The following is a 26,228-nucleotide window of genomic DNA, read 5'->3' on the forward strand; positions in this document are numbered from 1 at the left end:
GAGTCACATGACTTGGACTCGAGTCAGACTCGAGTCATTAATTTTATGACTTTAGACTTGACTTGAAAAAATGTTCTAAGACTTGTGACTTGACTTGGACTTTTACACCAATGACTTGGGACTTGAATTGGACTTGAACCGGTTTACTTGAAAAGACTTGATATTTTACCCCAAATATAAAATTTAACATGCATATTATATAGAGATTGAAAATGTGACGTCATTCACGGGTAGAACCGCAAAGGATTCTGGGAACTCGTGGCAAGCGGTACTAGCGCACGCAGGCTTTCAATTAAAATCAGTTATACAGCGATAAAAAGAAACACAAAAATGTCAAGAAGCTGTTGTATTATTAACTGCAATAGCCGGTCGCATGACAGCCACGGGAAGCCGACGGTTAAAGAGATCGGTTGTTATCGGATTACGTCGTTGAAGAGAAATTGTTCGAGCCATGTTTCCGAAGTAACAAAGAGGCGACTGGATTGCAGCCATTCAAAGACCAAATATAACGTCCTAGAACACTCCAGCTCACAGGTTAGTCTGCTCCAAGCATTTACACAAAGGTCAGTCTGCTGTTGTAGTTAATGCGTCATTTTTCTTAACATAATTGGTGATATAGGTTACAAGCAAATCTGGCGCTGAACAGAAATTGTCGCGCTATGCTCCTTTATTTATTGTGTTTATTGTGCATAAATAGTGAATTGTCCTGACACAATATTGCGTTTCGCTTCTGTTATTATGGTACATTGACAAAAACATATACTTTTATTCACAGGATAAAACAGTTGTTTTGTATCACTAATTGCCCAGTACAATTACAGCATACAGTATTATTGTCACTGCTACATTTCTGTGATGCTACCAGAAATTATTTCCACTGCTAATTAATTACCGTTGAGCTCAAAGGTCCTATTAATAAACGGTTAACGAATGTGTATTTATGACGACGATTTGTGAGACTGGTAAACTTATGATACGTACGATGGTCTTTCGTTCTACACGGTGCATTTCAAGGTCCTGCACCCATCCGTCGGTAAACTGTACCTGGGCTTGTTGCAGTGACCGGAAGTTACTAAACTTCATGAGTGTATGCACTCACTCCAAGAACCGTATGATTATAAATATGCATATAAATATGCTACGATGAGATAGCTGACTTCATCTAACTAGCAAATGTTTTCCAGGCTACGTTGGTGATGCAGTTTTTTTTTTAAATGATATTTAAAAAAAAAAATCATTTATTTATGTATGATATTTTTGTCATGCGATTTTAAAGACAGTCCTACAACCGCATCCAAGAATAACATGCAGCTTATCTCAGAACTGTCGGTGAAAATTATTCTTGGAGCTAGGTTTAATTGAGCTGCATTTTAAAGAGGTGCAATTTCACAATTTGTGTATATTTTCTAAGTTCACTATTTTGTATGTGTTGAGAAAAACACAGATTTTAAAATTACATGGTCTAATATTTACATTTAGCATAAAACTGCAACATTATTTTTTCTTTTTTTTTTTTAAAGACTCGAAAGGACTTGAAATTCAAAATTTCAGACTTGTGACTTTACTTGGACTTTTACACCAGTGACTTGAGACTCGACTCTGACTTGCCTGACATTACTTGAGACTTGACTTGAGACTTGAGGATAAAGACTTGAGACTTACTTGAGACTTGCAAAACAATGACTTGGTCCCACCTCTGTGGAATACTGTTAGTCATGGATTGGCCTCCCCAGAGCCCGGACCTCAACTTTATTGAAGTAGCGTGCAATCATCTTGACAGAGAATTGAACAAAAGGCAGCCGACATCCAAAGGAGGGGTTTGAATGTCCTTCAAGAAGCCGGGGGAACTGTTCCTGAAGACTACTTAAAGAAATTACAAGAAAGCTGCCTAAGAGAGACTGTGTTGAAGAATAATGATACCAAATATTGACTTTATGATCGTCAGAATTACAAACTCTGTTTCCCGAAACATAAAATCAATTTTTGTGGACCGAGTTTCAGTATATCACTGCAGCTTCCCATTTTCCTATCAAGATATAAAGAAATGAGTATGGCTCAAGACTTTTGAGTGATATTGCTCTATTTTATAATTTTGGGCTCTATTTCTACTTCCTGGGGCATTGTTGTAAACGTTGCCAGGCAACCAGCAGTTTCTTTTTACTAAGCTTTAGAGGAGCTGGTACAAGTAGCATTTTTTAATTAAAAAAATGTTACACAGGTAGAAAGATCAGGAAATATTTCAATACATTCATTTACCTGCAAAATAAGTATCATTGTCACTAGACGTGACTGTCCACGGTGTCCTTTACAGCACAGGTGTCGAACTCCAGGCCTCGAGGGCCGGTGTCCTGCAGGTTTTATGTGTGTCCTTGATCCAACACAGCTGATTTAAATGGCTAAATGACCTCCTCAACATGTCTTGAAGTTCTCCAGAGGCCTGGTAATGAACTCATGTGATTCAAGTGTGTTGACCCAGGATGAGATCTGAAACCTGCAGGACACCGGCCCTCGAGGCCTGGAGTTCGACACCCCTGCTTTACAGTGTCTGCTGCCCAGATGAAATGTAGATGCGCGACTACCTTAATATACTACTTTTAAAAAATGGACTGTATTTGTATAGCGCTTTTCCAGTCCCAAGGACCGCAAAGCGCTTTACACAACCAGTCATCCACACACCGGTGATGGCAAGCTACATTGTAGCCACAGCCACCCTGGGGCGCACTGACAGAGGCGAGGCTGCCGAACACTGGCGCCACCAGGCCCTCTGACCACCACCAGTAGGCAACGGGTGAAGTGTCTTGCTCAAGGACACAACGACCAAGACTGTCCAAGCCAGGCCTCGAACCGGCAACCAACCGATTACAAGGCGAACTCCCAACTCTTGAGCCACGATCGCCCTAAAAACCCTACAGAGAATAACTAAAGCAACAAGTACTTTTGCATGTCCCTCAGGCCTTCAATTGCTAGTCTGCCTCACCACTGGTCAGACAGGCTGACCAACCAGTAATAATCACTGGTGATTGCGTGCTTTCTTTGAACAGTCTATACTGCAGGGTCCACTGGAACCTTTAATCCAGGGCTGAAGCACTGCAGCTGGGAGGTTACTAGGGCTGGGCGATCGAGTTTTTTAAAAATATCGATATATTTTCATACGAGATATAAGATGTGACAATATCGTTTATATCGATATAGCTTATGTTACGTTATAATTATACTTGTGGAGCCGCAGGTTTGCCTCTCTTTCGTCCACTTTTGTCTCTACGCAACGTTACTCGGCCTCGCCTCTCCTTCACTGAACACAACTCCCCCTCCCCCATAGCTTCACCTGCAGGCAATGACAAGATGAAAGCGGAAAATCTCCGTTAGCGAGTTACCGCGGATCGTCCCGTGCGTGGGGCTGGACGGCGTCAACGTGTTAGCGAGCTAACCACGCTAACGAGCTAACCGCACTAACGACATGCAGCCCGGAGGAGCTGCACGGCCTAAAATCCTTTCATTTTCTCAAAACTCGACAGTGCGCCTTATGTATGAATTCTGGTTGTGCTTACTGACCGCGAACCGATTTTATGTGGTACACAGCGCTCAGCAATCTGTCAAAAAATGTTTTAATATGACTTTGCTAAGCTACGGAGCTGCACCGCTTGATGGATTGTCGGAGGATTACGGCTACCGGGGAGGAGCCTCGCGGAGTGATACGTACTGTGCTTCAACGTAATATTACCGTACTGTGTGTGTATAAGGACCACAAATGGCACCTGTTCAGAGACGTGGTGCAGCTGTGAAATCTGTCTCTTTGTTATTATTCTCAGCGTCTATTAGTTTACATTTTGACTGCACAATTGTGAGCTTTTTGTTATGCACAAAAACAACATTGTTTTCTTTTATTTATGGACCATGATTATTTAAGAAATGCTGATAATTAATTTTTAAGTAATTTCTTCATGTACATCTACGCTGTATGTAAATAAAAGTGCCCGTGTGACATCTGGGACACAGTGTGACTAAGAACTCTCTTTTTGTTCTTAACTTATGGCTTTAAAAAAAAAATATCGAGATATATATCTTATATCGCCATCCAGCTAAAAAATATCGAGATATGAATTTTGGGTCATATTGCCCAGCCCTAGAGGTTACTGTAAATCTCTTTTTCTGTGGTGGATGGTAAGCCTTTATAGCTTTATATTCGACTTAATAGATCAGAAACTACTGAAGGCCCATTAAAATAAAGAAAAACTGATACTACAGACAGCTCCAACGATGTGTAATGAATGCAAGTGAGAAAAATAGTGAAGCCTCAAGGTGTTCTGGACAAAGAGTATTCTCTTCCTTTAGATGTAACCTTTAGCACGCTTTGACACCAATACCCCTTGAAAGACACACTCACAACCATACCTGCACTTGCAAACTCAATCCATTCACACAACAAGACAAACACTCACACACAAATTTGGGTAAATGCACACATAAGGCCCATATTTCTCTTTTTATTCCTTGTGTGTTTATGTGGGTTCTAATACTCTCAAAATGCATTTACCAAGCGAGTGCTCATCCTGTCGTAATAGAAGAGAAAAGTGACACAATGGGAGAGAAATCTCTGCTATTCAAATGGGCCACTTGTGCAACACTATCTGCTCCACTGAGCAGAATTCATAAAAGTGGTTTAGCTTGATAGATGTTTGAACTTTGATGTAACACTGTAGACACAGTTGAATTGCAATTATAATTTCAATTAGAATCAATTTTGGATTATAGTACTTCAATTCCCCACCTATATCTAGTTATCATTGTTTTACTGACATAAAAAAGACACATTGTAATCAGGAAACACTTGAAAAAGTGAAATACAACTGTTAATTTGGGTTGAACCCAGGACTGTATAGGCGTTGGCTGAATAGCAGTGGTGTTCACCTTGGGGTGTCGGTCAGAACACACAGAACGCACAGATAAAGGTTATACCGTCTTTACTGTGATTCCTCAGCTTAACAGCTCAGTACAGCAACACAGTAATGCAACCGCAGGCTTACAGAGTGGTGAGGGGTGTGGGTGTGTGTGGTCTGTGAACAGAACATATACAGAATACTGAATGTAATAAACATCTAAGTCATGAATTATGATGCATTAGCGTTCTTCGAATCTAACCAGAACTACAAATGGGAATTCCTATATGAACATCTACATGCACGAGTTTCATACACTACTCCCAAACCCTTACAGTACATGACATTGATTGCCAATACACCCAACAACAATATATCACAAACACCAAATCGTTTAGCTTACAGCTAGCAGGTATGTAGCATAACAGGTAGCATTAGTAGCATGAACTAGCCACATAGCGAACAGGTCGATACACATTGCACTTCTACATCCACTAAATGTCTAATTGGCATAAAAGACTAAAACTGTCCTTTTCAGGCATGGCTCCACGTCTACTCACAGTTCTTTAGCGACGCACACAACTCACACCGTGTGTAGACACCCCCTGCAGAGTCAGTCTGCCAGGCGGCTCTTGCTATGTGCTAGCTCCAACTCTGATCACTGGAACATGTGCTCAATAGTGCAACTGTGCTCTCTCGCCACAAGGGGGCCCCCCCACACAGCTGACAGCCTTTCCAACATAGCCGCCCCCCAATTTGCGGTGCAAATTGGCCCCATGGAAAGGCTGTTTATACAGACGAGGGCTCCCCCACCTGGTCATCCTCATCCTTGATCGCCGGAAGCACAATCAGACGTACTATAGGCCGGGTGTATGTTTTGTCACGTATCTTCACCTCTGCTGTTCTGGTGTGGCCATCAGAACCAGTAAGAATCTTCGTCACTCTCCCAATCTGCCATGATGCTCTGGGTAGCTGTGGATCCACCAGCAGAACAACCGCTCCCTCTGTTATGTCCTCCGTGGGTCTCTGCCACTTCATGCGAGTTTGGAGATTAGGCAAATAGTGTCTGATGAAAGATGACCAGAATCTGTCCACCAGGATTTGCGAATGTCTCCATCTTCGCCTCCCTAGCGCTTCTTCTTCGGGATACACTACCTGAGGTAGGGAGCTGTCAGGCCGCCCCATGAGCAAGTAGTTAGGGGTCACTGGATCGATGTCAGCCACATCAGCAGAAACATAACCTAGGGGTTTGGCATTCAGGATACCCTCGATTTCTGTAAGAACGGTCCTGAGTACTTCCTCACTCACTGTTTGAGAGCCGACAGAGGTGTATAAGGCGTTTTTGATAGAGCGGATTTCTCTTTCCCAAGTGCCTCCAAAGTGGGGTGCTGCAGGTGGGTTGAAGCGGAAACGAACCTGTTGCTTAGCCAGTTTCTGCTGGAGGTCCGGACTCATGATGGAGAACGCCTGCTGGAGCTCCTTTTCCCCTCCTTTGAAGTTTGTCCCCTGATCTGAGTAAACTTCTGCCGGTTTCCCTCTTCTCGCAATGAACCTTCGGAAGGCCATCAGAAAGGAGTCAGTGTCGATGGATGTCAGGAGGTCTATATGGACGGCCCGAGTAGTGAGGCACTTAAACAAAATGCCCCATCGCTTCTCCCTGCGTCTGCCTATCTTGATCCAGAAAGGACCAAAGCAGTCCATGCCAGTCGAATAGAAGGCAGGTTTGAACAGCCTAAGGCGGGCAGGCGGCAGGTCAGCCATTTGCTGAGAAGCTGGGTTTGCCCTCCACCTACGGCAATCCATGCAACTATGTTGGTGCCGCTTAACGGCCTCTCTACCTCGCAGGATCCATACAGTCCGCCGAAGCTCAGCGAATACTCTCTCTGGGCCAGGATGACCGAGACCTGCATCCACATCTTGAATAAGTAGTCTGGTATACACATGGGTGGGATCCAGGACCACAGGGTGTACAACAGACAGATCAAGGCTCTCTGCTCACCGCAGCCTGCCACCAACCCGGATCAGTCTATGATTGGCATCATACTGCGGTGCTAGGCATAGCAGCCGACTGTTAGCCGGTATAGGTTTGCCTGCTTGTAGTAGGTGGTAGTCCTCTGGGAAACAGTCCATCTGAATCTGTCTCAAGATCTGTTGCTCTGCCTCGGTGTAGGCCCCTGCAGTAGATGAGTTACTCCCAGCTGGGTCACCCTGCATTGCTGCATTTTGAATCTCCTTAGCTGTGGCTTCTACTAATTCTGCCCATGTGTTGAACTGCTGGGCCTCTGGGGTTTGATTACCCGGGGTCGTGTTAGCCATATGACATATGGCAGAACGTTTTAGCTCGATGCCATCCTCTGGGTCTGATGCACCCAACGATGGGCAGGAGGGCCACTGGTCAGGAGGTAGGAGGAGGAAATCTGGTCCTTGAGTCCACCTATTTGGGCTGGCCAGTTCAGTGAGACTTTTGCCCCTTGTGATGTCATCAGCTGGGTTTCTTGTAGAATCCACATATCGCCAGTCTTTGGGGTTAGTAAGCTCTTGAATTTCTGTAATCCTGGTGCCAACAAACACCTTGAAATGGCAGGATGTGGAATGCAACCAGTTGAGGACAGTGGTTGAATCAGACCACAGCGTACATGTGGTCACCTTGAACGTTAGTTCTGTCTGAAGTAGCTTTGCGAGCTGGGCTCCAGTGAGTGCAGCGCAGAGTTTGAGTCTGGGAATAGATATCTGCTTCCTTGGAGCAACCCGTGATCTGGCCATGAGGAATGACAGCTGCGCATTACCATAATGATCTTCTGATCTCAGGTAAGCCACAGAGCCATAGGCTCGCTCTGATGCATCGCAAAAGATATGTACCTCTCTTGCAATGTCAGATAGATCCATGTGCGGCAGTGTGTAACATCGTGGCAATGTTAACTCTGATAAATGCACCAACTCCCCCTTCCATGTCTTCCACTGGTGCAGCAAATCATGAGGTAACTGGGGGTCATCCCAATCTCGATGCTTGTCCCAGAGTTGCTGTACAATAATCTTGGCCCTGGTGGTGAAGGGAATGATGAACCCAAGTGGGTCGTACTGACTAGCCAGGGTTCGATATATGTTCCTCATAGTGGGCTCTCCATAGTCAATGGGTCGGTGCTTGAGGCTGAGGGTGTCCGTCTCACAGTTCCAGTTCAGTCCCAGGGTTGATTCATGCGCTTCTTGTCGGTCCTGTGACAGCCAGAGTTCCAGTTTGTCTGACCGTACCTCGGATGGCAGATGACTAATCACTTCTGGCCTATTACTAGCCCACTGCCGAATTTCAAAACCCCCGGAAGCCAGAAGCTGCCGTAGTTTCTTGACCAACTGCTGGGCTTCTTCAATCGATGAAACACTCTGTAGACAGTTGTCCACATAGAAGCACCGTTCGATGGAGAACCTCACCTCCTCTCCTGGTTCACTATGCAGGAGGACATGCCGCTGTAGCGCAAAGGAGGCACAGCAGGGACTACATGTTGTCCCAAAGGGAAGGACTTGCCATTCATAGCTGTGAGGGGGCTCATCCCGATTCATATTGCGCCAAAGAAACCTCAGGAGCGGTTTGTCTTCCGGGAGTAGGCACACCTGGTGAAACATCCCTTTTATGTCACCACTGATGGCAATGCTGTGTTCTCTGAAGCGCAGGAGCACTCCAACCAGAGAAGGGCTCAGGACAGGGCCAGGCAATAGGGACTCGTTCAGGTTAAGTCCCTTGTGTCGAAAAGAGCAATTAAAGACCACTCTATTCTTGCCATTGTGCTGGACCATGTGATGAGGTATGTACCAACTCTCTTGGCTCTGAGAGGCAACCTCCGGTTGCAGTTTGGCTACAAACCCAGAGGTCACCAACCTTTCAATCTCGTCCATATATGCAGCAGCCCTAACTGGGTCTTTGCTCAGACGTCTCTCCATACTCCTCAGGCTGGGCAGTGTCGCCTCTTGGGTGGCCTGAAAAAGTGGTGCATCCTTCCTCCTCAATAAGGGTGTGGCATACCGGAGCACTCCCTTAACCTCCACGCGCCTTGTTCTGGCCTCCAATATCTGAAGGGCTTCATGATCCTCCTTCGACCTTGTCACCTCCTTTTCACTCTTATATGGTAGAACATCCACTTGCCACAGCTTCTCCACATTCCTCTGGAGTTCAACAGATAGGGGGCTGCAGGAGGTATAGAGACACTGTTGAGACTCTAACTGTAACTCAAGCGACTTTGCAGGCCCTTGCAGAGTCCATCCTAGTCGGGTTCGCATCGCAGCTGGCCCTCCTGGTGATCCAAAGCGCACAGGCTCTATAGGGTTTATGAGATGTGGGTGATCAGCCCCAATTAGCAACAGGGGTGAAACTCTGCTGAAGGTTTGTAGGGGCAAGTCCGTCAGATGTCGGTACCTTCTCTTGAGCATGGTAACTGGATATGAATGCTCAGCTAAGCCAAGCCGCTGGGCAGTGAAGGCATTAGCTATGTGGAAGGATTTCTGGGGCTGCATGATAGGGGACAGTGTGAATGAAACGCAGGCCCCATGTAACGTTTGGATATCCTGACGGATAGTTCTCAGGGCGAGGTCTTCAGGTGTGCCTGTTAGGCCCAGTTGCTGAGCTGCAGAGGAGAGCAGCATGGTGCGGTCAGAGCCATCATCCAGGATGGCATAAGTGTCCAGAGTTTTGTCACCATTTCTCAGGAGAACTCTAATCACTTTAAGCAGAACACGGGTAGAATCTGAAGGTTTATCTAGGTGGAGTATTTCAGTTGCAGAGCTCACCAGGCAAGTACCTTCCTTCACACTCTTGGCGTTGACCTCATGCAGGATCTGAAGGTGTTTGCCTTGACATAGGCTGCAAGCTTTCTTCAGATTGCACTGTGCTGCTTGATGTGATCTGCCACATCGCCAACAACGCTGGTTTGTCTTAATCCAGTCTATGATTTGAGCCTTATCAAACGACTGGAATATGGGGCACTGACTCAGGTAATGGTCCTCCGTATCACAGTAGGGGCAGTAAGCTTTCAGCGGGCCTTTCTTCTTGCTATGGACAGCTGGTTTGCTGCTCACCGACTCGACAGGCTGCTTCGTCGGCAGGTTCTCTGAGCCATGCAGGATAGTGGCCATGCGCTTTACTGACTTCGCCTCTCTCAGGCGCTCTGGTTTCTGGATGACCCTCTCCTTCTGCCCTGTAGCCCCAAGCTGGGTACTGCTATCTTGGCACCATGTTTCCAGCTGTAACCAGTCTGAAAAGTCTGTTAGGTTGTATACTACCCCTGGATGGCGACACATGTGTCTCCGGAACTCAGACCTCATTTCAGCTGGCAGCTTACTGAGGAGCCGTGCCACATGAGAGCCACATTTCAGTTCCACTTCGCCATCCGGACCAAGGGTCTTCAGCATACCAACGAGAGCCCGAATCTGCAGTGCGAATCTTTCAAAAGCCTCCACATCCCCGCGACGAATGTCCGGTGCATCCATAACACCGGCAATCTTCCTGAGGGCTAGCTGGTGGGGCTGACCAAACTTCTCCGATAGGGCTGCCATGGTGTCAGTATAGGGGGATGGAGAATTGAGATATGCATCAGCTATGAGACGTGCTTCATCTAGTTTCAAATGATCCATCAGTATCTGAAACTTGAAAAGCTCTGTCCCATCCGGTGGCAGTAGATTGTCAAGTGCGATCTTTAACCGGGCAAACTCGCTTGGGTCCTTCTTAATGAGATCAGGAATACTTGGAGTTGGACCCCTGTATGTTTTCTCTTGTGCCATTACATGTGGTGGCTGGTAGGCTGGGGATGGATGAGGTTTATATTGCGATGATGTTATGATAGGTCTTGATACCTCGGCGACGGGCTGCTGGCTCCAGATGTTGGTGGGGGCTTGACTCTGGAAACTGGGATAAGCACTAGCAGAAAACTGCTCCTGCCAAGGAGGCTTCAAATGTTGCGGAATGATAGGTGGATGTTCAAACCGAAAGGAAGGTGCACTGTTGGGGAATGGCGGGGTTGGCCGACTAGCTGTCAGTGTCTGCTCCTTTAACAGCTGTAGTTCACCCATCATCCTATCCAATGTATCAATCATTGTAGTATCCTTGGGTGGAATACTCTGAGCTGATGGTGGGCGAAAGTATGGCCTTTGGTATTCTTGTTGAGCATGGATGTCCTGCCTATTGTCATACTGCGGCCATGGACTCGTTCGTGCATCTATTCTATGTGTATGGGAACTAATCGTGGGGACACTGATGGGCTGCATACGTTGGGAGGAAGACAGAGGGGGGACATGTGTTGGGGGTGATCTCTGGTCCCGTTGCTCCGACAGGTAACCACCTCTGTCTGGTTCACGTGTTTGGGCGTAAAGCTGAGGTCTGCCATTCATACCCTACTGCGAACCCGAAACTGCAGACATTTCCCATGGTCGATGGAAAGGAGAAGGAGGCTGATGGTTCAGGCCATCCCTACTGGGCACATGCTGCCGCATATCCTGCAGATCATTCGAGGAAGCGGTCCATTCATCCACGGTGTGTTCCCATCCAGGCTGACTTGTTGGGCTAGACGAGCGGGAGGTCTGTACAGACACTGCCGATGGCACGTACTGCTTTTGCTCTTCTAGCCTGGGTGCATACTGTGCTGTGTACGAGTGACGGTAGGGTGTCATGTCTCGTTGGTGGCCCACCAAGCTCACCTCATAGTCTGCAAGGTAGGGAGGAGGTTGTACTTGGCGCCTTGGGCGAGTTGATTCTGAGACATCTTCACTGGAGAAGAAACTAGGCTGCATCTTTAGGATCCAAGGAAAGCACCCTCCGGCTCGAAGGACCAATGTTAATTTGGGTTGAACCCAGGACTGTATAGGCGTTGGCTGAATAGCAGTGGTGTTCACCTTGGGGTGTCGGTCAGAACACACAGAACGCACAGATAAAGGTTATACCGTCTTTACTGTGATTCCTCAGCTTAACAGCTCAGTACAGCAACACAGTAATGCAACCGCAGGCTTACAGAGTGGTGAGGGGTGTGGGTGTGTGTGGTCTGTGAACAGAACATATACAGAATACTGAATGTAATAAACATCTAAGTCATGAATTATGATGCATTAGCGTTCTTCGAATCTAACCAGAACTACAAATGGGAATTCCTATATGAACATCTACATGCACGAGTTTCATACACTACTCCCAAACCCTTACAGTACATGACATTGATTGCCAATACACCCAACAACAATATATCACAAACACCAAATCGTTTAGCTTACAGCTAGCAGGTATGTAGCATAACAGGTAGCATTAGTAGCATGAACTAGCCACATAGCGAACAGGTCGATACACATTGCACTTCTACATCCACTAAATGTCTAATTGGCATAAAAGACTAAAACTGTCCTTTTCAGGCATGGCTCCACGTCTACTCACAGTTCTTTAGCGACGCACACAACTCACATCGTGTGTAGACACCCCCTGCAGAGTCAGTCTTCCAGGCGGCTCTTGCTATGTGCTAGCTCCAACTCTGATCACTGGAACATGTGCTCAATAGTGCAACTGTGCTCTCTCGCCACAAGGGGGCCCCCCCACACAGCTGACAGCCTTTCCAACAACAACAGTACTTGAAGAGCTCAACTTGGCCCAAATGGCAAGGACCACCTAAAACTTTGATGTTTTATCATATTTTGATCACAAAATGCTAAGGTCAGCCTGTTAGCAGGGATAGCTCAGTAGGTAAAGTGGTCGCCCCATGATCGGAAGGTCGGCGGTTCGAATCCACTTAACGGCTACCCTGAGGTACCCCTGAGCAAGGTACCGTCCCTACACACTGCTCCCCGGGCGCCTGCTTAGTGGGCTGCCCACTGCTTCACTGAGTGAATGGGTCAAATGCAGAGAAAAACAAGTAATTTCCCCATGGGGATCAATAAAGTATCCATTATTATTATTATTATTATTATGGCATCATTGTGATATATTAGGGGATCATATTGAAAATATAAAAAGTGTGTTTTACAGCTCCCTCTGTGCCCTTTTATTTGATATATTACTTGATATGGTTTCTTGAAGGTCAACTTTGACCTTGGGCAAACAATGGTCAAGGTCAAATTCTTAGCCAAGCTAGGTACTCATGTCTCTCAAGACCTACTATATTGTTGTAAATAGGAGCTTTTCAGGATAACGATAAGACTTTCTTCTTGTCAGCTGAAAGGTGTGCCACATTGTTAAACCCTTAAGGTAAATGCTCTGCTGCCTTCCATCTCAAGCCTTGAACTTGGGACCAAGAACAACAGCTGCTCTACAGATTTGAGAGTGAGCTGTAATGGTTGAGGAGGTCCCTAATTTAAGTTGGAACAAGGCCTCTCTGTGATTTAAACTGAAGTTGTTTTTTTTTTTTAAAAGAAAGGAAAAACAACCTGATATCAATTCTGAAGACCATTGGTAAGTAGTATAGTGAAGCAAGAATAGGGTAATTATACACCATAGTTACAGTTCTTTGATGCATTTAGAGTGCAGTCTAATGAATAATGAGTTACAATTATCAAGATTGATGGAGAAAAAAGCATCAATGGGAATTTGGCCATCACTGAGGGAAAGAAATCCTGCCAATAGTTCAAATTAAACCAATAGCTGTTTTACTTGTACTGTTAAGATGTTTAGTTCATGGCCAAATTCAAGGTTAGTGGCATGTTAAAGGTGACCAAAAGGTTTGTCAGTTTACCCCTTTCAAGGTCACAATCTCTTTTCTTAGTTCACTGTGGAAGTCGAAGTCAACTTCTGTGTCTGATACGCCGAATTTCATATATGGGATCATCATAAGAGTTAGGTCTCAATTTCCAAGTCAGAACCCATTTCCAACCCATTTTCCCTTCTTTTCAACATTAATGCTGTCCTGCATTCTTCATTGGTCCCACAGAGGGGCATTGTCAACATCTTGTTCAACTGGAAAGTCCTGATACACCTGAACCTGTCAGGTGTTGACTGTGCCAGAGTTTTTTGGGGGTTACACCATTACAGTCTCCGACTCAACACTTCCCGGTTTGAGTAGATCCAGAATAACTTGAAGAGGGACAACTTCAAGGGCACGTAATGGGACCTCTACCAAATGATTTAAACATAGCAGATTTAAACAGATTTATGTAGCGTTGGTTTAAAAATGGAAAGAAATATATTTTTTTCAAATATAGCCTTTTGAACAAACCCTTTGCTATAGTAAATGGTCACTTGTGTAGGTTATAAATTTAGAATAAACTTCCTCCAGGAGTTTGGCAAGTATTATTCAGGTTGTAAAGTTCAAGGTTTCTTTTTTTTTGGAAGGAATGAAAAGAAAATTTTTTAAAAGACTTTTAAAAAATAAACCTCTTTTAGTAGTCTTGTAAGTAAAATATCTAGAAGAGAGGAGAAAGAGTTTATGTCATTAATCCTCCTGGGATAAAGGGAATTTAATCTTAAACAGTAGCTTGGCTTTGGGTTGTAAAGGATTTGCAGCAGTGAAAAATACTCTAATTTTTTTCCCTTTGCAGGGTTGTTAAAATCTTTCCAGGGATTTGCATGGCATCAGAATTACACCTTTATCTCAAGGCTATCCACATCTGTTGCGCACCTTTCTATAGAGGTTTTACGGACACGTGACTGCTTACCACGTGACATCAACTTGTCAGCCATCTTGGATGAGTAACAATCACGAAACATAGTGAAAACCCTACTAAACATCATGCAGATGAGATAAAATATGACAACTATGAGTTACAAACAAGTGTATATAAATTTTTTAATGCCTTCTCTGTTTTTAACTAATATTTTAGTGTTTCTTTTAAATATTATTCCCACGTGGGTCTTCTTGTGTTTTTGCCTCCCTTCGTTGTTCCTTTTGCTGTCTTGACTGAGCTAACCTGTGTCTTATTCTCACTCTCCCTGGTGTGTCTTTTGTGTCTCCTTCTTCAGTCTGTCAGTTTGTCAGCTCATCTCCTAATGTTTCCTCTCTCTCGTTGTTCCACTTCTTTGGATTTTTGTCAGTTTCATCTTTTATACTGTTGAATAACTTGACATTGCACCCGTTTATGTTGCGTTATGTGAGTTTGAAATCAAAGTTCTTTTCTTTCTTTTCATCTGGCACTCATGGATATTTACTAGGTGATGAGTTGTTTTTGTTTCGTCCTCATGAAAAATCCATCTTTTTCTACTCCACATGCTATTTGGCTTCCTTGCTAATCCGCATATTGATTGCATTGTCAGCACCAGCGTACTGTTTGTTTATTGCTCCTCTGTCAAAATCACACTGATTCAGCTTTTGTATTAATGCATTACCCTTCCTGGTAATGGAGACCCCTGCAGCAACTATTTTATACATTATTAATGTGCACTTCTCCAGGTTGGAAGCAGCTACAATAACATAATATAGCTATCAATGAAGTGCTTCATTCCAACACTACATCTCTAATGCAATAACATACAGTCCCCAGCCTTTTATTCAAATCTTCATGGCACAGATTCAACAAGCAGCTAGAAATATTCTTAAGTGATTTTGGTCCATACTTACATGTCAGCATCATACAGTTGCTGCACATCCAAGAAGTGAGTCTTCCATGACATTCCAATAGTACCCTATTGGATTGAGATGTGGTGACTGTGGAGGCCGTTTGAGTACAGTCATGGTCAACAAACCAGTTTGAGATGATATGAACTTTGTGACATGGTGCATTATCCTGTTGGGGAAGCTGTAGCTCCAGAGGTAGAGCAGGTCATGTACTAATTGGCTTGATCCCTGGCTGCTCCTGTCCCAAGTATCCTTGGGCAAGATACTACTTCCAAGTTGCTCAATGATGAAGTGTTTGTGTTATATAAAGCACTCTAAGCACTCAGAGTAGAAAAGCGCTATATAAGAACTAGTCCATTTACCAAGAGCCATCAGGAGATCGGTGCACTGTGGTTATAAAAGAATGGACATAGTTAGCAACAATTCTGAGGTAGGAATTGGTACAAGCTGCCTCAAAAGTTTGCCATTAAAGCAGCCCTCAAACAATTATACCGCCATCAGCAGCCTGATCCACTGATATCAGACATGATGGATCCATGCTTTCATGTTATTTACATCAATCTCTGAAGTTTTTCCAATCTTCAATTGTCCAAATTTTATCCTTTTAACCTTGTATCCTCAATTTCCTGCTCTTAACTGAGAAGAGCAGCTCTATGTTTCTGCTGCTGTACATTCAGTTGTTGTACATTCAGAGATACTCTTCTGCATACCTCGGTATAACAAGGGGTTTTTGAATTACTGCTGCTTTCCTATCAGTTTGCCCCTTCTCCTCTGACCTCAGTCTTATCCAGTGGTGGGGCATAGCCACTATAACTGGAGCATGGATGACAGTGGAAATATATGAAATGGATTATTTCTTGTAGGGACTATACCCAATTTTTTATTATGCCACTGTGAAGAAGTTAATTCCAGAAAATTTGAACCTGGACTGGAATGATGATAGTTTTCACACTTCTAGTATGCAAATTTTAAAAAAGGCTCTATTGCTAGTCAGTGCAGCAGACATTTGATTTGTGGCGGTGCAGGTATGCTACTTAGCAGGCCCATCCATCACCGGCTTTTCATCGAATTACCACAATGACACGACTGGAAGACGTGGCTGTAAATTGAAGCTTAAAACTTGTGGATTGTGAGTTAGGATTTAAGGGATTTAAAAAGTGACGTTGAAGTCAACAGAGTTGGGAGCTGTTAATAGTCCTGACAGCTATCCCTGCTCCTGCTGACATGCCTCCACGCCTGCAGTCATTTTATTTATGTTTCTTACACAGTGTCAAATAAAATCAATCACTCACTTGTTCGCGCTCTCCTCCTGCTCCCTCTTTTGTGTAAGCAAGCACACAAAATGCCCAGAAACTCACACACACACACACACACGCACGCACACACACACACAAGAAACAGGTGGTTGACGACACTGGGTTTTCCAGATGACCCATCGTTGAACCCTTTGGCCTCTTGTTACAGGAGAGCTGAATAGGTGTGATACGTCAGCTGTCAATAACTACTGAGCTGTAAGTAAAGATTACATACCCTTAAGTGCACAACTGTAAAATTATATGTGTGTCTGTGTGTGTATGTGTGCAGTATGTGTGACTACAAATGTACGTGTAAAGGAGTTTTACAGGCTTGAGGTAATTAAGGAAAGAGGTTTATCGTGTGTGTGTGTGTGTGTGTGTGTGTGTGTAAACCAATCCCCAGCACTGTGGAACAGGAAAATTGTGTGTGTGTGTGTGTGTGTGTGTGTGTGTGTGTGTGTGTGTGTGTGTGTGTGTGTGTTTCTATTAGTCATGTTGTTGGAACATAAATCTGTTCCTTTGACACATTATGGGAATCTGTCTTCCCTCTGGGAACAAACAAAAACCAGGACCTCCATAAAACCATCATTATATTTCAGTGTGGAGACTCGGTTTGAGGTTAGGCTCGGGTTAAGGCATGGGTTGAGATTAAGCAAGTGCCAATAAACGAGGATTTAAAAACATTTGAATGCTAAAAAGTTGTTTTTTGTAGAGACAGTCAGCATTAACCTGATGGACAACAAGAGTACTGTTTCTTAATCCAAATATTCACTGTTTAAAAATAAACTGCTATTGAAAGGATAAAATTATTTATTACAAGTATTTTAAAGGAATTTTGAATCATTTCGGGAAACTAGCTATTTTGCTTACTTGTTAAGTGGTTGGTAGAATTACTTTCACAAGTGCTCACCTTCATTTGACTTTTAGCAAACTTTCCAAAATGTCAGACTATTCAATGGCCAACCTGATATTTCATAATATACACCAACCTCTGGCTTGTTTTCAAGTTCCATCCATCCATCCACTTCCGCTTATCCTTTTCAGGGTCGCGGGGGGCGCTGGAGCCTATCCCAGCTATCATAGGGCGAAAGGCAGGGTACACCCTGGACAGGTCGCCAGTCTGTCGCAGGGCTAACACATAGGGACAGACAACCATTCGCACTCACATTCACACCTAATGGCAATTTGGATTATCCAATTAACCTATCCCCACAAGCTGCATGTCTTTGGACGGTGGGAGGAAGCCGGAGTACCCGGAGGGAACCCACGCAAACACGGGGAGAACATGCAAACTCCACACAGAAAGACCCCGGCCTGATGGTGGAATTGAACTCAGGACCTTCTTGCTGTGAGGCAACAGTGCTAACCACCGTGCCACCGTGCTGCCTTCAAGTTATTTTTTAAATTTACAGAGTCGGGTAAACTCTGACAGTGACGTTTGTTTAATTAATTAAGTATAAGAATTATTCATTAAACGCACGTTTTCATAGCAGTTTCTCAGTTCAGCTGTAAATGCAGCTCATGAGTCTACAGATTTAAAATCATGGATGTCTGCAATAAAGACTCTCTTTCCCTCGCAGTCACATTCTCACCTATCAAACGCTGAGGGCACAATGCTGCAAACACACACAGTGACTGCTACTCCAAACCTGGGCTGTCAGAGTGGAGAACAACAGCAGCAGCACCATCTTTACCAAAAGGGCAATTGTTTTTTTGGGGTTTTTTTATTCCTCCTTCAGCATAATGTTTCCTGCTGTGAATGTGCAACTTTTGGGGGGGGGGGGGGCGCACAGAGAGGTCAGGGCTGGTTATAGAATATTGATGAAGTGATCAGGCTCGAGTTTGGAGGAGGGGTTGTTCTTTATTAGAAATCCACTGAACCTCATTGGGATTCTGCACATGAAATGATACAAAGTGGGCTTTAAATTTATTCCTTTCACAGTATTTTCCTTTACTACTCAAAAAAAGATGAAAAATAATTATGAAGTGCCAAATCACACAACAGTTGCTTCAAGCTGCTTTATATTGTAAGGTAAAAACGCTACAATAATACAGCCAAAACGCTAACCATTAGATAACCCGCTATGAGCAAGCGCTTGGCAACAGTGGGAAGGAAAAACTCACTTTTAACAGGAAGAAACCTCCAGAAGGAATCTGGCTGAGGGAGGGACAGCCATCTGCTGCAACCAGCTGAGTGAGGGAAGGGAGACAGGACAAAAGACACTGTGGAAGGGAGCCAGTGAGTGAAGAATGCTTCATGGGAAACCCCCAGCTCCAGCATAACTAAAGGAGGATTCAGGGTCTCCTGATCCAGCTCTAACTATATGCTTTAGCCAAAATGAAAGTTTTAAGCCTAATCTTAAAAGTAGAGACGGTGTCTGTCTCCTGAATCCAAACTGGGAGCTTGTTCCACAGAACTGCAGGCTTTAAATACATAAATACTGCACAAGTAAGCCAATAGTCTGAGATTGAAGTGCTTTGTTGGTGTGATACGGTTCTCTGAGGTCTTTAAGTATACATATGTACTCCTGTATACAAGGAGTAAGATTTTAAATTCGATTTGATTTAACAGGGAGCCAAAGACGAAAAGCCAGTGTGGGAGAAATCTCTCTTTCTCGTCCCTGTCGGTACTCTCGCTGTAGCATTTTGGATCAGCTGGCTTTTCAGGGAATTTTTAGGACAACTTGATAATACAGAATTACAATTGATTGAATAAAAAATACAACAAACTTTTTGCAGTATTGCTCTCTCGTCTTTTGCTGATAGGATTGAAACAATGCTTTAGCCAAAAACTGAAATTTTAATGATGTAGGGTTATATTTAATTCAGCTGCTGTTATGTCTTATAGTCCTGAGCTCCGACAACAACACAGAATCATCTGAGGCTCATCAGGGAAGAAGGTCAGGATTCAGCCAATGATCCTATTGTTAAAAAGGGTAAAACAATTGTGCATGGTTTTGGTATTTAAAGGTGATGGCCGATCTGTCATTAGCCCTATACAATTTCACTTTATGACATTAATCTCCTTTATTTAAATGTCAGGAGCCAGATTAGGATCAGACACAGGAGACCAGGAAATCTGCTCTTTGTTCTTCCTGCTGTCTGTGACAGTGATTATATAAGCCTGCCCTTCCTTACATAAGTGTCATTAGTCAGCAGTAAAATTTCAAACTGTTAAAATGCATTAGAGAAACACTGGCCTGCACTCCTGGTGGCCTAGATTTATGGTAGCAACATAAATACTTTTGTCTCCAGTGATAAACCGTAATCCCAGAGACCGTCTTTGCAGAGCATTGCGGCGACAAGCAGAAAACCTTTTGCAAAAAATCTGCCTAAAATAAACATTTAAGTGACTGCGATTATATGGAAAATGCAATAAATGCATGAGTATGTTATTAACCCATGATTTGTGTGATAGCCACAACCTATATCAGATGACTTCTAATACACAGTGAAAATAATCAACTTCCCATTAAAATATGCACTTAAATTTCAAAATGGGTATACTTTCTCACTCTGTACAGTGAGTATTGAAAATACTATTTTTATTTCTTTTAAAAATCTCAGCCTTTCATCACTTTTAATCTGCTGGGAATCACTATACCGGTGTGACATTTACGGCGCTCGCTAGACCGCTCTGTGACTAAAGGCATCAAATTGTGCAGCTTCACACCATGACAGTATAGCCACTACTGAGCAACCAGCCAAGGCTCAGAAATGACCAGCTGGTGCAGAGAACACTACGGCCAAAACTGTGTGGCCAAGCCAGTTTGAATTTGCATGTCAAATTATTTAATTCTGCTCTCCGGCATGTTCCAGCTCTGTTAGCTGGTAACAATTACACATTGAATGTCATTACACTGTGAACCTGGCAGCACTATTCACCTCTATATATAACACCTCGCTGTCCTGTTCACTGGTACCATCCTGTTTCAAAGCAGCAACCATCGTTCCCATCCCAAAACAGTCAAATGTCACATGTCTGAACGATTTCAGACCTGTGGCACTCACCCCCATTCCCGCCAAATGCCTGGAGAGACTGGTCATTAAACACATCAGAGCTGCTTTTCCACCATCCCTGGACTCGCACCAGTTTGCATACAGGGAGAACCGGTCAACCGAGGATGCGATCGCCACAGTGCTGCACACATTACTGAAGCACTTGGAACACAGGAACACCTATGCACGGCTCCTCTTTGTAGACTACAGCTCGGCTTTTAATACCATCCGGCCATACAAACTCCGTCCCAAACTCCACCAACTGGGACTTAACTCCTCTCTGTGCAACTGGATTGTGGACTTCCTCACTAACCGTAGACAGAGTGTCAGAGTGGGTAAGAACACCTCTTCCACCCTTGTGGTCAACACCGGTGCCCCTCAGGGGTGTGTTCTGAGCCCTCTGCTATACACTCTCTTCACCCATGACTGTATTTCCTCCTGCGCGTCCAATCTCATTGTTAAGTTTGCAGATGACACCACAGTGCTCGGACTTATATCCAACAATGATGAGACAAACTATAGGACAGAGGTGCAACAACTAGAGTCATGGTGCCACGACAATAACTTGGTCTTAAACACCAAAAAGACCAAGGAGATCATTGTAGATTTCCGGAAGAGGGGTCATAACAACCATCTGCCGCTCTTCATTGGCAGTGAGGCGGTGGAGAGGGTGAGCAGTTTTAAATTCTTGGGGGTAACTGTGACCGAGGACCTGTCCTGGGGCAACCATATCACCTCAGTTGCACGGAAGGCCCAACAGCGCCTCTACTACCTGAGGAGACTGCGGAGCGCACACATTCCCAGATCTCTGATGTTGAACTTCTACAACTGTGCCATCAGCAGCGTTCTGACGTATGGATTTCTAGTGTGGTTCCCCAGCTGCACCAAGGCCGATCAGCAAGCACTCCAGCGGGTGGTGAAAGAAGCTGGCAGAATTATTGGAACAAGTCTGCCAGAGATCAGTAATATCTTCCCCACTCGCTGTCTGAGGAGGGTGCACAGTATCCTGCGGGACCAACATCACCCTGCGCGCCACCTTTTCCATCTGCTGCCCTCAGGGAGAAGGTACAGGTCTATACAGGCCAGAACATCCAGACTGGCCAACAGCCTGTATCCACAGGCTGTGAGGCTCCTGAACTCTCTGCCCCCCTCTCACGGACAATAACCATATCCAACTTCTTAATAGCAATGAACTGGTCTGCATTGGTGCATCATATCTTTATTCTCTTCCCCCTCCTGCCCCCCCCCCCCCCCCTCTTTCTTAAATAGATAACTATCATATCTGATATCATATCTCACAGTACAATAATATTGAATGGGTTGCATTGTTGTATTTTGTCATGTTTCTCAGGTCTTTGTCTGAATTTCTACGAACATTATTGCTAAGGATTGTCTTATTGCATTGGAGTCACACTGGGTTAAATATGTACACTTGGGTTTTAAGGGGTATTTATTATTTTCTTCTTTTTTTGGGGTTGTATGGAAGCCCCAAACGCAATTTCATTGTTCTTGACAATGACAATAAATAAATAAATACTAAAATAATACTAAATACTAAGGCTATTAATTTAAACAGATGGTTGTAAAGTATCAGCCTTGAAGTATTTTTTTTTCCTCGCGGCATCTTTTTTCAAACATCAAATATTAATTTTTCGTTTTATTTGCGCGAGGGTCTGTCCTAATGTATGAGATAATGTGTCACATGAAGAATAACAGAGGTACGTGTGCATTTAATGTGGTGCCTCTGCAGTGCCCAGCCTCACAAGTTGCAATAAAGGTTTTCGATTATTAAGGGGGGCAGCAGGAAAAGCATCCATCGCTGTAGCCTGCCCCCAAAATCTCGATTCTCCTTTTTTTTCTGGTGGTTTGAGAGTTCTTAAATTCAATTCTCTGGCAGAAATCCCTTCACTCTGAGGATTTGCAAACTGTGTACATCCTTCTCACGCTGTCAATCTTTGTCATTTTTTTCTTTGTATGTCATACTTTGAGAAAAAAAAGAAACAATGTCTCTCTTTTGATTCGTAGCACATCTTAGATCATTCAGTCAATCTAGGCAATGAACTGTCTTTCACTTAGACAATATCACTTGCTCTAGACAATCACAGCAACTGAAATCAGTGCTTAAATCAGAATGTGTCTTTATAGGAGTCATTGAGTGAGACACAACACTAGATGAAGAATTCGCCATCTTACAAAGCTGTGATTGCAGCTATTCCCCAACTCTCCGTGAATGGTCCTCATGACCATTGATCAGTGGTTGTCAATCAATGGTCATGACAATTTGCATATTAATGATCAAGGAACTGACCTCCAAGCCCATTGTTCATTCGGTGGGCTGGTTTCAGTCATTGTGCAAATGTACTGTTTATAAGATTGGGGAAACCTGCAGTCAGCTGAGACTGAGGCTACGTCCACACGTACACGGGTATTTTTGAAAAGGGAGATTTTCCGTTTTCATTTTAAAAAATAATCCCGTCCACACATAAAGGCAGAAATGAAGGAAAACGCTGCTAGGAACATGCCAAAGCAACAGGTGGCGATATATTCCTAACCGTGTAGAAATGTTGGCCAATCAGAAGCAGAACCGAGTCCTATGTGTGGAGGGACAGTAACTGTGTGTGTATATGTAAGCATTTAAACACTGCAGAGAGGACAATTAACAGTAACAGTATTGTAGAAATTCATTTCACTGAAACAATAACGTGGCGCACAGTGTGACGTCAAAAAAGGCGCACAGCTTTGACGCTGCGTTTTCTGCAAAAACTGAGTTTTCAAAAATATCCACCCTGGCTGGAGTTTTTAAAAATCTCCGTTTTCGGTGACCGAAAACGCAGTTTACGTGTGGACGAAAGATGCAAACGCAGAGAAAAATCTGCGTTTTCAAAAATACCCGGGTACGTGTGGACGTAACCTGAAGCAGTCACTTAGATGAGTGATAAAACGTTTCTTCCACTGAAAACGCTACGTCCAGATGAACAGAATCAACCTTTTGGGATTACAAATAAGCCCACACATTGGGCCAACTTCACAGGCTACACTACCTTCTAACCTACTCTACCTTCTGTGGCTCAGAGGAGTTGAGGCTTGTAGTAAGAAAGTATTTTGAGTAGAAAAACACTACATTAGTACCAGGCCATTCACAATACATTTAAGGATAAACAAACCATATTAAAACACACTATGAGCTGGTAGGCATGATTACAACCACGTTCACGTAATATACTCAGCCACAGTCATAAAAGTGCAAAAAAAACCAACAAAAAAAAAAAAAACTGGTGATGTGTTAAACTTAGTTTTTTGCATATTTGTCACACCTGCATGTTTCAGATTATCAAACAAATTTGTGGTTTTTAAATGATGATTTCATTTATTAAAGGGACAAAAAATACCCAAACCTACGTGGCCCTGTGTGAAAAAGTAATTGCCCCCTAAACCTAATAACTGGTTGTGCCAGCTGGTTGGCAGCAAGAACTTTAAAAAGAAATTATTTCCTTTTTCATAAAGGATAGTTTCCTCACTTAATAAGTTAAATCATATTTTAAAGCTAAATGTCGTATGTACTCAGGTATTCTTTATCTAATATTAAATGTTTATCTTATGATCTGAAACATGTATCTAAAAAACTATAAATACAGAAAGGGGTGGGGTAGTCTTATATCAGCTAAGAAGACAGAGTGACCTTATGGGATGGGCCGGGAACAGCAAAGTGTTGTGGGAAGGTTGTTTTTTTAAATTTCGTAACATAAGAGCTTTGTTTTGTGGAAAAAGCTGGCATAAGTGACCAATACAGAACGTATGCACTCAACTGACAGATAAAGCCTGACGCAAGAAAAGTGAGGTTGTGTGGTATACAGTATATTCCAGGAAATAATTATTGCTTATCTGCATTAACTCTCAACAGGCTTGGTGCTTTTTGCTCTCATCAGTACTGATGAGAGCAAAAAGCCTTTGCAGTATTTGCTGGTATTTACCACTACAGTGAGTTTAGCTTAATTGAAGTGAGATGGAAGAGGGAGAAAGCAAGAATTCGGGAATTAAGATTATAAAGAGATGCAGAGGAAGGAGGGGGTGATGGAGTGATTAATAATAATAGATGATCATGTTGTGGAGGATTGGCAGAACATTGAAGTAATGGAGTAAATACATGGAAAGGAGAAAAAACATGAAATGGAAACAATGAACAGAATATGATCCTTGGTTTTTAAGTGACAGTAGTTATGTTTTATAGAGCTAATACTCTACTCTAGTCTACATTAGCGTGTAATACTACCAGAAGCTTATCAAGATTCTCATAAATGAGGAAATGGTCTAATATGTTGTTCTTTGCTGCCTATTGTAAAATCCTGTCAACCTTTACAGCAATGACATGACAAATGATACGTTGGAGCCAGGCTGAGGTTAATATCTCCAAAGCAAATAACCAGCTGCTTGCTGTATGAAGCACATATTGATGCAATGATCGTTTGAGAGCAGCGAGCAACATGAGAGGGAAAAAAAAAACAAAGATGGAGAGTGAACGTATAATGGGGAGTCATGGTTTGGGTGTGTTTGAGGCCAATACAAAACCTGTCTGTGTGGTTCACTATTTTTGCAGCTCAGTCGCGCGTGTTGTGATGGAACAGGTGCAGTTACCTGACGCTAAGACAAACACACTTGCACGGATGCTTTGCAGCTAAGGGGCTAAAATCTTAATCCCAGCTCTAGTCTTAAACTGTAACCTTAATTCCTGAACTAAACCAGAGCTGGCAGGATATAAGAGGTCTAAAATTCAACACCATGTGGCGTTGTAGAGAAGCTGCCTGGCTTTTCACAGTAATGAAGACTCACTCCCAGAATCCACCTCTACGTCCACTGTTGGACACTGAATTCTTTAGCGAACAGCTGCAAATGCTAGCACTCTCTCTCTCTCTCTCTCTCTCTCTCGCTCTCTTAGTCACACACACATGCACACGTATGTTCACAGACATGTAGACACAATAAACGCACACACACACAAACAGGCTGCCTGACAGACTCTGACGCATACGAGTCATATCGCACACCGCCAGTCTCGTTGCTCAACATGTTGCTGCAAATATACAGAAAATGGACTGGAATCATTTATAATAGCTAGACAGTAAAGTCAATATAGACTGAAACATGATATCCTCTCATATTCAGCCAAGTCACTTTGGGTACATGAAAGCACGACTGAATGCGTCTCCACCTCAGAAACAGGCGCTAGTTAAAATCAAAGTGTGCATATAAAAAGTCAAACGCATGCAAGAAAATGTTGGCACTTGATTTATGACACATACAAATGTAAGCAGAATTTTGTGCATAGAATGCTTGCTTCCTCTTTCCTCCTCTGCTTCTCTCACCTCCTTTGCGTGCTGGGATGGTGTAATGAGTAACGAGGTTCGCCCTGCCCCTGTTTAAACAGGCCTTTTTCTCCCAGACATCAGATCCCTGCTTCTGTGTGGGGGTTCATTTCCTTTCCTTTTAGAATTGCTCGTTTTCCCTCTTGGTGTAGTTCACCTGTGGAGATGTGAAGTCAGTAATCACACTGAGGT

The sequence above is a fragment of the Diplotaxodon limnothrissa genome, linkage group LG4 (assembly GCF_057381915.1).
Source record: "Diplotaxodon limnothrissa isolate DT_005_m linkage group LG4, D_limnothrissa_male_GT1.1, whole genome shotgun sequence".
NCBI lineage: Eukaryota > Metazoa > Chordata > Actinopteri > Cichliformes > Cichlidae > Diplotaxodon > Diplotaxodon limnothrissa.